Source organism: Gopherus evgoodei, unplaced genomic scaffold, assembly GCF_007399415.2.
Source record: "Gopherus evgoodei ecotype Sinaloan lineage unplaced genomic scaffold, rGopEvg1_v1.p scaffold_64_arrow_ctg1, whole genome shotgun sequence".
In the NCBI taxonomy this organism is placed as follows: Eukaryota; Metazoa; Chordata; order Testudines; family Testudinidae; genus Gopherus; species Gopherus evgoodei.
In genome coordinates, this window is record NW_022060085.1 from 17,465 (window position 1) to 33,439 (window position 15,975).

A 15,975-nucleotide genomic window follows, 5' to 3' on the forward strand; every position below is an offset into this window, starting at 1 on the left:
GTCAGCTCTTGGTGTGGGATGTTGCTGCAGATGCTGGGTGAGAGAGGTGTGGGGCACAGCTACCTGAGGAGGATTCCCAGGGAAGGCACTTCCGTCTAAGAATTCACAGGTACCATCTCTTGCTGTTTGTCAAACCCAGTGCAGTGTGGGTGTGATGGGATATAGAAAAAGTTTGTGGTCCTTTCTGCTCTGTACAGTCATGAAACATCCCAGGGTCCTTGCCAGAGGGGATGAGTTTGCTCCAGTAGCATGGGCCAAAATGTCCCTCTTTGCTGTGCCTCCCCGGCTGATGGCATCCAGCCCCCAGTGGCTGCATTTCTGTGGCACAGTGAATGCTTAAAGACGAAAGGTGTCAGCAGATGGATAATACAAGGCCACATTTGGAGGCTGTGGCTGGAAGTTTACTTAGGCCTCAATGAATCAAAATTCCCCTTAGGATAAGAACTGAGTAAAAACCTTGGGAGCCAGCTCTGTGTTAATGCACAGACACTGTCACCTCCTCCTCTTGCATTTCAGGGCTCTGGCTGTTAACAGGGGGATGCGGGGTGGGGACTGTTATCTGACCTTAATCTGCTAGAAAGCATGGAGGTGGTAGAGATCCTCACTAGAATAATATAACCATTTTTCAACATGTGCAAGATATCTTCTCCCCTAGATTCACTTGAGAATTCTGCTGAACCGTTATGCCTGAAACTTTCAAAATACAATTTGTTCGGAAGCAGACACCCAACATGGGAAATTTCAGTCCAAATAGTTAATGTTTGGCAAACTTATAAGCAACTGAAAATGAGGTCTCCTAATGGAAGGTGTCAGACAGACTTAACTAACAGTGGTGCCACCAGCACCACCTACAAGGGCCAACCCATTTGTGAATCCCATTCAGCTAAGCTCTTTGCTCTAACAGAGTCCGTGGCAAGGAGTTCCACAGGCCTAATATGTATTATGTAAACAGTTTTCTTTTATTAGAGTTATGTGTTCAGACTTTCAATGTAATAGACTGTTTCCATTCTCATGTGTTATGAAACGCAGTGAATATAAATGCCAAATCTACTTTGGTTATCTATAGATTCATAGAGCATAAGGCCAGAAGGGACCATTTGATCATCCAGCCTGACCTCCTGTATAACACAGGCCATTAAATTTTACCTAGTTACCTGTGAACTGAGATCCATATCTTCTGTTTGACTAAGGCCTGATCTACACCAGGATTTTATATCAAGGAACCATAAAGCCACATTTTGAGAAGGGATCACAGGGGTCATCTAGTCTAACCCCCTGCCAAGATGCAGGGTTTGTTGTGTCCAAACCGCCCCATAGAGATGGCTATTTAGTCTCCTTTTGAAAACCTCCACCAAAGCAGCTTCCACAACCTCCCGAGGTGTCTGCTCCATTGTCTTCCTTTTCTTAAAGTTTGGCAGTTTATCTGAGATGTAACCTAAATCTGCCATGCTGTAGACTGAACCCATCGTCTCTTCTCCTGCCCGCTGCAGTGAGTCCAAACAACTTTTCTCCATCTTTTTATAGCAGCCCCCATTCAAGTATCTGATGACCGCTGTCATCTCCCCACTCAATTTCCTCCTTTCCAAGTTGTATTCCATCCCTTGGTTCTTTGTCTCTCAGCTCTGGATCCTTTCCAGTTTCTCTACATCCTTTATATACATTGGAGATCCAAACTGGACACAGTACTCCAGCTGAGGCCTAAGCAGCGCTGAATAGAGCGATTCTATCACCTCCCATGACTCGCATGCTCTGCCTCTGCTGATGCAACCAAAAGATTGCATTTGCTTCTTTTGAAATAGCAAAAAAAAAAACCTGACACCCAGGAGATATGTAGCTATATAAACCTATCCTCGGTGTGTGCAGCATGAGGTCTACTGAAGAATTATTCATTGACCTAGTTACCATCTCAGAGAGGTAGATTACCTATGATGACAGGAGAATGCCTGCTGTCTGTATAAGAAGTGTCTAAACTTTAATGTAGAAAAGCCCTGACGCAGATCTTCCAGAAACACATCCAGTCTGGATCTGCAGACATGAGGAACTGGAGATTCCACCACTTCCCTTTGCAGTTTATTCAAAAGTTTAATCACCATCAGTGCTAAACATTGGTTCCTTATTTCCATCTGGAATTTGTCTGGATTCCGCTTCCAGCCATTTGGCCCTGCTCTGCCTTTCTCCGCTAGATTACAGACCCCTTTAGTGCCCAGAGTTTTCTCCCCGTGAAGGTCTCCGCTTGATCGTCTCTTGCATAAGGTAAATAGATGAAGCTCTTTATATCTCTCTCCCTATCTGGTATTTTCTCCAGACTGAAATAATTGTTGTGGTTCTTTTTTGCACCCTCTCCAATTTTTCAAGATCCTTTTTGAAATGTGGACCCCTGAAGTGGATGCAGTCGATTTCACCAGTGTCATATGCAGAGGTGAAATCATTCCCCTGCTCCAAATCTGCACTCCCCTGTCTATGTATCCAAGGATCACATCAGACCCTTTGGCCACAGTGGCACGCTTGGACCTGAAAATGAGTTGGTTGTCCACAGAGACCCCTAACTCCTTTTCAGGTTCCCTTCATTCCATAGTATATTGTCCTAGTCTGTGGGTCTGGCCTGCATGTCCTTTTCTGAGAGGATATCTTTGAATTTGACTGTTTTAAAACATTTTGTTTGCTTGTATGGTCCTAGCTCACCAAATGCTCCAGAACAACCAATGTGCCTTGCTGGCCTCCTCTGCCAATCTTGTGTCATCCGTAAATTTTATCTGCAGTGATTTTTCTATTTGCTTCCAAATCTTTGATGAAAATACTGAATAGTACCAGGCTTAGAAGTGATCCCTGCAGAACCCCACTAGATATAGCCCCATTCACTAACAATGACCCATTGACAACTGCTTTCTGAGATCTGTTAGTTAGCCAGATTTTTGTGCATTTGACATGTGCTCCACTGATATTGTAGAGTCTTCATATTTTTAATCGGAATATTTTCCCTACTGAAGCAAATGTGTCAGAGAAATCAAAGTCTATTGCATGTGTGTGGTTCCCTTGATCAATGAAACATGTACTCTTATTAAAGGATGAAATACAATTTATTTGTACAGACTTTTTTTCCACACACCCTGTTGTTGTGTGGCATTAATTATTTTCCTGGAATTTTAACTAATTCCTTACCAGCTTTTCCATTGTTTCCTAATTTTGTCAATTTTTTTTAAACTTTCTTCTTTTTTAATAGTATTTGCCCATTTTCTTTTTTTCTTTTTCTTTTTTGATTTGCTGCTGCCTGATTGCATACTTCTTGTTCCGAATTAGGTGTGTGCTTGATTGATCAATTAGTAACCCTGTTGTTTGTAACCCTAAGGTTCTACTGTAGATGCTATTTTACATCCTCCTTGACAGCTAATGGACTGGAAAGTATTTAAACCCCTCTTGTGATATAAGTACCTCATACTGCTTCTTTCCAAATGCAGAGCAAAAGAATTTCTTGAACACATTTCCTTTCCTGCAACATTAAAAAGTTTCCTTGTTACCTCTAGAAATTGGCCTAAACCTCTTCTAGAATTTCATTTGTTGTTAATATACTTAATAACTTTCTTTTTGTGATCCTTACTGTACTGGCTGCCACTTCCAGCAGCTCCCATTGACCTGGAGCAGCGAACCACCGCCAGTGGGAGCATGGTCGCCTCCTGGCCACAGCGTGTGAGGCGCGTGCTTGGGGTGGCACATCGCGGGGGGCGCTCTGCAGGTTGCTGGGAGGGCGGCAGATGGCTCCGGTGGAGCTGCCACAGGCGTGGCTTCGGACGGTCCGCTGGTCCTGCAGCTCCGGTGGACCTCCCGCAGACACGCCTGAGGCAGCTCCACCAGAGCCACAGGACCATCGGACCCTCCACAGAAAGGCCTGCGGCAGGTCAACCGGAGCCACGGGACCAGCTGACCGTCCGCAGAAACGCCTGCGGGAGGTCCACCGGAGCTGCGGGATGGGCGAGCGGCAGAGCGCCCCCCGTGGTGTGCAGCTGTGCTTGGGGCGGCGAAATTGCTAGAGCCAGCCCTGAGTGGGAGCCGCGATCAGCCGAACCTGTGGACGTGGCAGGTAAACAAACTTGCCCAGCCCGCCAGGGGCTTTCCCTACACAAGCGGCATCCCAAGTTTAGGAAACTCTGCTTTATAAAGACAGGGCGTGCAAAACTTAGCACATATCCAGAGCAGGTTATTCTCCATCCTATTCCTTAGGCATCCAAACATTGTCTTTGTTTTTGCCTCTGCTGTGAATAAGCAGATGTTTCCACAGAACTGCTATGAATGATTCCCAGGTCTTTGCCCCGAGGTGTGTTCTAGTTGCAATGTTTTCCTGTGGGACATTTGTCGGCAAATCTTTGCTTTTTTTCCACTCAGATTTTGAGAAACCAGGTGAATGCAGACTTCTCTACAGCATTGACGCTGTAGCCTGGGTTTCATTGCATTATGTCTATGTTTACACTGGCTGAGTTTTATCACCGAAAGTTTGTTCAATTACCAAAAAGCCTTTAAAGAAATTGTTGTTACATATTCATTCTGTCTTTTCTTTTGGCTTAGCATGTCCACATGTGGGGTGGTCTCAGCGACAGTGAGAGCAAATCACCGTAGGTAGCTATCCCACAGTTCACCTCTCCAACCTGATTGCTGATTGATGCTGTGGGAAGGCAGATCAGATCACAGCGCATCATGGCTCCATGCTCAATGTCCCAGGATGAATTGTTTCCATCCCCACATTCCATGTTTTTCCATCTCCATTTCACGGCATTTTTAAAGTCCCTTGTTTTCAGCTCAGCTCGCCATCTCTTTCTGCACAAATGGATCCTGAGCTGCTCTCCACTGCTCTGCTAGCTCTCAATAGCACATCACGAATGGCAGTGAAATCAATCTGGAAGTTGCAAAGGCAATAGGAGTAACAGCTGCCTAATCTGCTGTCCGACATGGCTAGCAACAGGGTTGGAGAGCTGTTGGCATTCACGTTAGAGCTGAACATAGTGGAAAGTTGCTTTTTGGCTCGGGAAATTAGCTCTCAGCGGTGGTAACACATTGTTATGCAGTCTGGGATAATGAGCAGAATTTTAGGAAGCAGAAGCCCCCTTCCTGGAACTGTGTACTGAGCTCACACAAGTCTTGCGGCACAAGGACATCCAAATGAGAGCTGCCCACTTGCTGGAGAAGCGCGTGGTGATTGCAGCGTGGAACCTGGCGACTCCAGGCTGCTACCCTTCAGTCACAAATCAGTTTGGATTTGGGAAGTTGACCATTGGGGCTATGTTAAGGCAAGTGTGCAGGGCCATTAATCACATCCTACTATGAAAGACTCTGACTTTCATCAATCTGCATGAAATTGTGGATGGCTTTGCAGAAATGTGTTTCCCTAACTGTGGAAGGGCGATAGATGGCATGCACATTCCAATTTTGGCACAAGACAACCTTGCCATGGAGTATATCTGTTGGAAAGGGTTCTTCTCCGTGATGTTGCACATGCTCATGGATCACTGCCAGCATTCACTGGCTTCAGTGTGGGGTGATACAGACAAGTGCATGACACACAAATCTTTAGGAACACCGGCCTTTACTGAAAGCTAGAAACGGGGCCTTTCTTTCCAGACCTGAAGATCTCTGTAGGGGATGTCGAAATACCCATAGTGATGATACTGGAAGCCTGACATACCCCTTAATGCCAAGGCTCATGAAACTGTACATGGGAAACCTGGATAGCAGTAAGGAGCATTTCAGCAATAGGTTGAGTAGGGGCAGAATGACCATGGAATGGTCATTTGGCAGATTAAAGGCATACTGGTGATGCCTTCATGGCAGGTTAGAACTCAGCGTGGATAATATTTCCAAGGTCTTAGCCATGTGTTGCACATTGCATAATATTTCTGAAGAAAAGGGTGAAAAGTTTGCCCTGGAGTGTACTACTGAGGCAGAAGACTTCTCTGCTAATTTTGAGAAGCTAGATACCAATGCTATTAGAGGGGATCAATGGGGGACAATTTGGGAGGCTTTGAGGGAACAGTTTGAAGATGAGAACCAGTAATGTTGGTTGCTACAGTTGGGACTGTAATGCATAATGAAGCCCAGCTTTCGAAGATGGGAAGCAGTTGTGATTGTTCAGGCACAGGATTCAATGCAAGAAAATGATAAAACTGCTTGTTTGTTTCCTGCTGCCATCTGCTCTCATAACTTGCATGGAAACAAATAAAGAGTGCTTATTATTCAAGGACTTTTGCTTCTATTTTCAAAAAAACACAACAACATGCACACACACAGAGACACACATACATTCCTGGGTGTGGGGGGGAGACAGGTGCCTGGGGAAGACTGACTTTTAGAGCTTAGCATAAGTCCAGCTGTCATTTGAAAAGCTATCTGTGGGAGTGGAGTGTAGGGCAAAGCGTGAAGTCCCAGAAATCAGGAATGGATGTGCAGATGGAGTCAGGGGAGGGCATGGGAAAGAGCTCTGAATGTGCTGAAGAGGCTGGCAGACACACATCTGCTCAGTGTGTGAGGGTTACAAGGGACTGCAGCATGTTGGTTTGCTGCTCCAAAACTTTCACTAGCCTCTCTGTTGCACTCCTAGTTTATGCCTCGTTTTCTTTTTTTTCCTGCTTGTTGCCTGCTTTCCCTCTTGTCTGTATCAGAGAACTGCAACACTTCCCGGAAGATATCTTCCTTGCGACCCCTTGGGCACTTTCTTTTCCGACAGAGATGCTGGTCTGGAGTGGAGGGAGTGCCTCCTTTCAAGGGCATATCTGGTGAAGCACTAGTAACAATAAACAGAAGCATTCTTGTTAACTGTACATACAGCATTGAAATGCTACGTTAAAATACACCCGGGTAACACACCAAGCACTTTCTGGTTGACTCTTGACAAGCACATATGCAAGCGAACACTGCAAGGATGGTGAGTGTACCCAGAGCTGTTGGACATTGTGCATGGGAGAAAAACAATGTGAAAGGGGTCATGAGGCAGTTTTCAGGGGACAAAACTCTAAAGTTTCCCACCTGTTTCCACAGCCAGGACTCATTAGATAAATATATAGAGATATACTTATCTCACAGAACTAGAAGGGACCTTGAAAGGTCATTGAGTCCAGTCCTCTGCCTTCATTAGCAGGACCAAGTACTGTCCCTGACAGATTTCCTCCACGATCCCAAAACAGCCCCCTTAAGGATTGAGCTCACAACCCTGGGTTGTCAGGCCAATGCTCAAACCACTGAACAATCTTGGGTGTAAAGGGGGATTGCTGCCAAGGATAGTGTCAAACCCCTTAAAAAATGGCAGGTCTGGGACAAACACTGGACTGACCATTTGCCTCCCTTGCCTTCTGGTAGGCATGCCTCAGCTCCTTCACCTTTTCTGTTCACTGCAGTGTGTCCTGATCACGGCTCTTCCCACACACTGCATGAAATCAGCCCTTAGGTATGGAAATTCATAGATCTGGAGAGCAGCTGGCACTGCACAGCCTCCTTTCCCCATAAACTGAGACAATCCAGCAGATCCACAGTGGCCCAAGCAGGAGAGCATTGGTTGTGTGGAGCTGCCATAGCCACCTGGTAAGATGTGATGTGAGCTCTCCACGCCGATCAAACAAGAAGGGGAATTTCAAAATTCCCAGGCCTTTAAAGGGGGAGGGGTGGAAGGTGTTTACCTCAATGCAGGACAGAGAAGTTGAAACTGCTTACCAGACTGGTCAGGATGGGCATTGTGAGATGCCTTCTAGAGGTCAATTACAGCAATAAAATGAAATACAAGTGTCTACACTGGCACTTCAGCAACAAAACGTTTGCATAAAAAGCCTTACAAGTCTCGTCAAGGTGGTTTTATTACCTTACTAAAACTGAGACGTTCCATCATCAAAAGTGGCTTTGGAGTCTGTACACTGCCACTGTTTCTTCTCCAAAGCTGTTTTTTGGTGAAAAAACTTAGCAGTGTAGACAAGGTCTAAGGAACAATGATGAATAATCAGTATCCACACTTGTGTTTGCTGTTGGTGCCTATTAAATTTTCCCAGATCATGATGTGTAGGAGTTACTGAAACACTGAGCACCATAAAACATGGAATTGGCATTAGTAGCATCACGTGGTCATAATTAATTTCTCTGAATAATTAAAATGTCATTTTCCAGTGTGTGAAGGGCAACCAATCTGCTACACATTTACTTGTGCATGTAGTGTCTCATATTAAGTTTTTCTCTCGATCCAGGCATTTGTACTGCGACCATCACCCTAGAGCCTCGGCACATACAGGAAGTCAGGAGGACATATGGTAGATGAAGGAGACACCATTGTGCCTCAGAGTTGGACACCTTCTCCCTTACTCCATGACAGATTTCAACACAACTGACTTCACCAACCCCTCCACCTTCATCCTGCAGGGCATTCCTGGCCTGGAGGCGGCCCATATCTGGATCTCCATCCCCTTCTGCACCATGTACGCCATAGCCATCTTGGGGAACTTCACCATCCTATTCCTTGTGAAGATGGATCCGAGCCTCCATGGCCCCATGTACTATTTCCTCTGCTTGCTGGCTCTCACCGACCTGGTCCTATTAACATCCACCCTGCCCAAAATGCTGAGCATCTTCTGGTTCAATTCTAGGGAGATCAGTTTCAGTGCCTGCCTCACCCAGATGTACTTCATTCACTGCTTCTCAGCGATGGAGTCTGGGATCTTCACGGCCATGGCTCTGGATCGCTATGCGGCCATCTGCCATCCCCTGAGATATTCTACCTTCCTGACAAACCCTATCGTGGCCAAGATCAGCTTGGCCATGGTGCTGCGCGGTGGTATGCTTGCACTTCCCTATCCCATCCTGGCGAGGCAGTGGCCATATTGCAAAACCAACATCATCCCCAGCCGTACTGCACACACATAGCTATGGTGAATCTGGCCTGCGCCGACACCCGCATCAGTAGTTACTATGGGCTCTTTGTGCTATTCTGTGTGATGGGTCTGGATGAGATTTTTATCACTGTGTCCTATATCCAGATCCTCAGGGTCATCTTCAGCCTCCCCACAAAGGACGCCCGGCTCAAGACTTTTCGGACCTGTGGCTCCCACCTCTTTGTCATTTTAGCCTTTTACATCTCAGGTCTCTTCATCTCCCTCCTATCCCGGTTTGGCCAGAATGTGCCGCTACATTTCCATGTTCTCATTGCCAATGTGTACCTCTTGATGCCCCTCGTGCTCAACCCCATCATCTACGGTGTGAGGACCAAACAGATCCGGGACAGGCTGTTTCGGTTCTTTACTCATGAAGGGGCCTAGTAGTTTCTCTTCCTGATCTGACTCTGAGATTGAACTACATGCACAACTGGCTGGTGATATGGTGCTGGTCCCTCTTCCTTGAATCCCTGACTGGAAAGTCAAAGTGACATTTCGTCCTTTCTTGGCCTTACTGTGTTGTATCATTGTGACAAACTGAGGAATCAGGCTGTGTACAATTTATTAATTCTTAGGGTTCCCACCTTTCTAATTGCTGGTAACTGGACCCCTGAGGCCCTGTGCCCTGCCCTGCCTATACCCCCATAGCCCTGCCCCCTGCCCCACCTCTTTCCACAACTCCTTTCCCCTATCTCACCACTTCCGCCAAGGCCCCACCTCTGTTGCTCTCTCCCCTCCTCCCCTCCCCTGCCCCATCCACTTCTGGTTCAACTCCATCTCCATCCCCACCACTCCAACTGGGCTCTCTCTTCTCCAGGGCTGGGAAAGAAATTGCTTCTGCCCGACAAGGAGCCTTCAGTGAGTGCAGCAAGGACACAGCGCTGGGGCCAACAGGCCAATGGGAGGCGAAGAGGGAAGCCAGGAAGCTGTGTAAAAGCAGCTGAGGTTGGGAGCAGCATCGTCCTTCAGCGAGTGAGACTGTGCATCCTACAGCTTGTGAGCCCTAAAGCTCAGCTATGGAGTCCTGAGGGCTGAGACCCTTGTGTGGTTTACTTCTTTAGTTTCATCTCCCTGTTGTCCCTAATCCCTGGGAGCCTCCAGTGGAGATGTGCTGGGAGCCCTTTGCCCTGAGCCAGGCCTCGGGGGCAGGGCAAGGGATCAGCTTTGAAGCGAGGAGGATAACAGCCCCTGTGTTAGCTGGGAAGGTGGGATGCTGGGCAGAGGCTGGGGTGGCTTAGGTAGCTCACAGGGAGGGAGATAAACAGCACATCTACTATTAGCCGGCTATTTACACATGCACACGCCACCTTATCTGGAACTCCAGGGCACCCATTGCCCAGGGGCTGAAGCTCAGTCTAACATATTCTCTGTGTGAAGCTTTTGATCACTACTTCTAGAAGCTCTTTATCCAGGCAGCATTCTCCCCATGTCATGGATGGGTTGAGCCACGTAGCGATAAACTGGTTTACCCAAGACCACATAATGAGACGGGACCACGAACTGGGCTGTATTAGATGCAATGATGCTATTTGTGTGTTGTGATCAGTGGAGTTGCCTCCTTCTTAAACAGGAGGAATTTATTAAAGAAACAGCTAAAAACTGCAGACGCAAAAACAAGTTTCCGCACAGTTCAGTTTTCAGCCTTGTCTTGCTTGTTTACCAGGGACCACACGCTGCCTGGAATGCTACATGGTTCATTGAGATCAACGATGTGCTGCAAGGAACCAAATCAGTGCAGCTTGTGACTTGTAGTCCCTGATTAGGATCTTTCGATAGCAACACACCAGAAATAATAAATAATAATAAATAATCTCAATAAACTGATTTACCCAAGGCCACACCATGAAACAGTGGCAGAGCTGAGAATAGGAACCGGGAGTCTTGACTCCCCCTTTCCCAGCGCCACTGCTCTGGGCATTGCTCCTCTGCATTGTGTTAGATGCAGTGATGCTATTTGTTCGTTGTGATTCACGGAGTTGCCGTTCTTCTTAAACAGGAGGAATTTATTAAAGAAACAGGTAAGAACTACAGCCACACAATCAGATTTCCACACAGCTCAGTCTTCAGCCTCATCTTGCTTGTTTATCAGGGGCCACACGCTGCCTGGAATGCTAAACAGTTCATTGAGACCAGTGATGTGCTGCAAGGGTCCAAACCAGTGCAGCATGATTCGAAGGCCCCAGTTAGGACCTTTCGATAGCAACAAACTAGGAATAATAAATAATAATCTCCATTTAATGCATTGAGAGGCTGTGTCCAAGGTCACCCAATGAATCTGTGGCAGATCTGGGACTCTTCACTCTGAGCTCACGAGTCTCTGCTGACACTTTATCTCCAATTAAATGTCTTGGGCCAAATCCTCAGCTGCTGTAAGTGGGAGCAGCCACACAGAGATCAAGGGAGATCAGCTCACTAGAGAAACCAATGGAGAGAGAGCTCCATGCCTCTGTGCTGCTGCAGAGACCATATGAGGATTGGCAGCTAGGGACTCGTGGGCTATGTTCCCATCTCAAAACACTTCCTTTCCTGCTGCCTCAGTTTTCCCAGCTGTAAAAGGGGGATACCTTCTGGAAGCTAGGAGCTAGTGAGCAATAGTCTGTGAATCAGTATGATCATAGTAACTGATGAGAATTACTGATCTCTGATCCCTTATCTACAGCCCCGTGTGCCTGTAGAAAGTGTTTGTGCCTTCCCTCAGTCATCCATGTCCAGATTTGTTTGTCTATCTGCCCTGCCATCCTGGGCATTTACAGGATATCAGACCCTGTGCAGATCTAGGCCTTATCCCTAGTTATCTTACTAATCAACTATAATTTTCAAATACACACAAATACACAGAGCAATTAATGTCTCTTTGACTCAGCGGACAGGCTAAGATTTCTCATCTCCCTTTGGGAAAGTCCCATAATTACTGCTTACCCCTAAAGCTGGATAAATAGCAGAGAAGTGCAGTCATGGAAAGAGAGACACTGGCTAGGGTGTCTCTGTTCCCCAGCCTGTTTGCTTCCAGATGCTGCTTCTCCCCTAGCGGGTGAGCGAACCCCCCTGGGATTGCACAGAGCTATCTTATAAACAGTGCACACCCTTGTCAGTTCTCAGTGTGGGATGTCGCCGCAGATGCTGGTGTGAGAAAGGAGTGGGACCACAACTACATGAGAAGGATTCCAAGGGAAGAAACTTCTGTGTCAGAATCCACAGGTACCCATCTCTTGCTATTGCACAGACCCGGCACGACATGGGAGTGATGGGATAGAGACCTATCTCTTGCTATTCCACAGACCCGGCACAACATGGGAGTGATGGGATAGAGACCCATCTCTTGCTATTGCACAGACCCGGCACGACATGGGAGTGATGGGATAGAGACCTATCTCTTGCTATTCCACAGACCCGGTACGACATGGGAGTGATGGGATACAGAATAGGTCTATGGTCTTTTCCGCTCTGCACAGCCACTAAACATCCCAGGGCCCTTGCCAGAGGGGTTGAGTTTGCCCCAGGATCATGGGCAATATGTCCCTCTTTGTTCTGACTCCCTCACTGGCTGATGGCCTCTAGCCCCAAAGTGGCTGTGTTTCAGTGCCACAGTGCATACTTCATGATGAAAGGTGTTAGTAGATGTCCAATTCAAGACCAAATCTGGAGGGCGTGGCAAGTAGTTTGCTCGGGTTCTAATGGGACACAACTCCCCTTGGAGTGAGAAATGAGTAAAAACCTCAGGAGGCAGATGTGCGTTAATGCACAGACACTCTCACCTCCTCTTCCAGCAATGGCTGTTAACGGGGGCCTGGGTGGGGGGGAAGAGGGGCTCTTGCCTCATGTTTATCTGCTATAACGCATGGAGGTGCTAGAACTCCTCACTGGAACGACTATACAAAATTTTCAACATGGGCAAGACATATTTTCTCCTAGCTTTATTTGAGAAATTGGTTGAACGAGACACTCGGAGTGAGAAATTGCAGTCCAAACGGTAAATGTTTGGCAAATCTATAAGCAAATGAAAATGTGGTCTCTGAATTTGAAGTGTCAGATCGTCTTAACAAACAGTGGTGCCAGCAGCATCACCTGCAAAGGTCAATCCATTTCTGCATTCCATTCAGAGAAGCTCTTTGCTCCAACAGTGTCTGTGGCAAGGCGTTCCACAGGCCAAAGGTATGTTATGTAAATAATTTTCTTTCATCAGTGTTATATGTTCAGACTTTCTATGGAATTGAATGTTCTGTTGTTCAAGTGTCGTGAGAGCCAGTAAATATAAATGCCTGATCTACTTTCTTTATTTAGAGATCCATAGGGTTTAAGGTCAGAAGGGACCATCTGATCATCCAGACTGAACTCCTGTATAGCACAGGCCATTAAATTTCACCCAGTTACCTCTGTATTGAGCTCAATAACTTGTGTTTGACTAAGGCCTGATCTACACTAGGATTTTACATCATGGAATCGTAGATCCACAGGGTGAGAAGGGACCACAAGGGTCATTTACTCTAACTCGCTGCCAAGATGCAGGGTTTGTTGTGTCTAAGTCACCCAGGACAGATGGCTGTTCAGCTTCCTTTGGAAAACCTCCAATGAAGGAGTTTCCACAACATCCTGAGGCATCTGTTCCATTGTCCTCCTGTTCTTACAGTTAGGAAGTTTTTCCTGAGATTTCATCTAAATCTACTCTGCTGTAATTTGAACCCATTGCCTCTTCTTCTGCCCTCAGTGGCAAAAGAGAACAACTTTTGTCCATCTTTTTTATGGCAGCCTTTCAAATATCTGAAGACCACTGTCTTGTTGCCCCTTAATCTCCTCTTTTCCAAACTAAGCATACCTAGTTCCTTCAGACTTTGCTCATATGGATCATATTCCATCCCTTGAATCATCCTTGTCTCTCATCACTGAATCCTTTCCAGTTTCTCTAAACCCTTCCTATACATTGACCACCCAAACGGGACACAATACTCCCCTGCTGAGACCTAACTAGTACTGAGTAGAGTGGTTCTATCACCTCTGGCGATTTTCATGTTATGTGTCTGATAATGCAACGGAAAATTGCATTTGCTTTTTCTGTAATAGCAAAAAAATTGACACCCCTGAGAGATGTAGCTATATCAACCTAACAATGGTGTTGACAGCGTGAGGTCTACCAAAGAATTCTTCATCAACCTAGCTATCACCTCTCAGGGAGGTGGGTTACCTACACTGACAGGGGAACCGCTGCCGTCAGGGTAAGTAGTGTCTACACTGAAGTGCTATGGTAGCAGCACTGTAGCGTTTTTAGTGTACACAAGCCCACAAGCAGATCTTCCAGAAAAGCATCCAGTCTGGATCTCCAGCCATGGAAAGTTGGAGAATCCACCACATCCCTTCACAGTTCATTCCAATCTTTAATCACCCTCAGTGCTAAACATTGGGCCCTTAGTTTCAACCGGAATTTGTCTGGTTTCAGCCTCCAGCCATTAGGCCTTGCTCTGCCTTTCTCTGGTAGATTACAGAGCCCATGAGTACCCTGGTTTTTCTCCCCATGAAAGTCTCCGCTTGATCATTTTTGCATAAGATAAGTAGATCTCTCTTTACGTCTCTCTCCCTATCTGACAGTTTGTAATGTGGACAGCAGAACTGGGTTTAGTCGTTTTCACCAATGCTGTGTGCAGAGGTAAAATCTTTCCACTGCTCAAACTCACCACTCCCCTGTTTATGCATCCAAGGATCACATCAGTCCTTTTGGCCACAGCCACACACTGGGACCCGATGATGAGTTGTTTGTCCACAATGACCCCCTAAATACTTTTCAGGGTCTCTGTATTCCATCATACAGTGTCCTAGTCTGTGAGTCGGGCCAGTCTTACCTGTTCCAAGAGGATAACTTTGAATTTAGCTGTATTAAACATTTTGTTTGTTTGTCTGGTCCTAGCTCACCATACACTCCAGATCAATTGGTGTGCCTGTGCTGGCCTCCTCATTGTAACCACTCTGGCAATCTTGGGTTGTCAGCAAATTTTATGTGCAATGATTTTCTATTTGCTTCCAGATCCTTCATGAAAATATTGAATAGTATCAGACCTAGAGCTGATCCCCGCAGAACACCACTAGAAACAGCCCTATTCACTGGCAATGACTCATTGACAATGGCTTTCTGAGCTCTATCAGTTAGCCAGATTTTTGTGCATTTGACATGTGCTCTGCTGATATTGTAGAGTGTTCATATTTTTCTCTGAATTTTTTCCTTTACTGATGGAAATGCCTTAGAGAAATCGAAATCTATTGCATCTGCATGGTTCCTTGATCAACCAAATATGTACTCTCATTAACGGATGTTGAGTTTCTTTGACAAGACTTGTTTTCCACACACCCTTTTGTTGTCTGGCATTAATTATATTCCTGGCATTTTTTCTAACTAATCCCATACTATGTTTTACATTGTTTCCTAACTTCATCAAATCTGTTTTTAAACTTTCCCTTTTTTAAACAGTTTATATTTAACAAAGAACTGTCCCTTTTCATTTTTTTTTCCTTTGATTTTCTGCTGCCTGATTGTGTACTTCTGGTTCCGATTTCAGAGTGTGGTTGATTGGTCAATTGGTAACTCTGGTATTTGTAACTGTAAGGTTCTACTTTAGATGCTGTTTAACATCCTGCTTGACAGCTAATGGACAGGAAAGTATTTCATCATCTCTTGGGATGATTCTTTCCAAGTGTGACGAAGTGGGGCTGTTCTTAACGTTCCCCCTGAATGCTGTGGGGGGGCCTCAGTTCCTGGCTACCCTCTGTCACCTGGCAACTAATGGCCAGGCCCTTCTCCCCTGGAAGGGGATGCTAAAGGTGTTGGAGACAAAGGTCGAGTGGCCTCCTGTGACATTATTGATATAAACTGGGACCATATAGAACATGGTTTGCAACCAAGGTCCTGTAGTGGCACCAGATCCTATGTAAAGGGGGTCATATAAGGTGTCTAAGACCAGGTTATGGGTTGCTGGTTATGATTATGCTGTCTGTGTGTCTGTATCATTATGTAGTTGAAGTTATAAGTATTGGCTGTATACTGTCTGTATTTCAAATTAGTGCTGCAGTTCTGGGAAACACCCCAGACAAGTTGGTGTTA

At 46.1% G+C, this 15,975-nt stretch overlaps 1 pseudogene; it reads left to right on the forward strand.

Moving 5' to 3' along the window:
- Positions 1-8,289: 8,289 nt before the first annotated feature.
- LOC115643615 lies at positions 8,290-9,275 on the forward strand (annotated as a pseudogene).
- Positions 9,276-15,975: the final 6,700 nt, after the last annotated feature.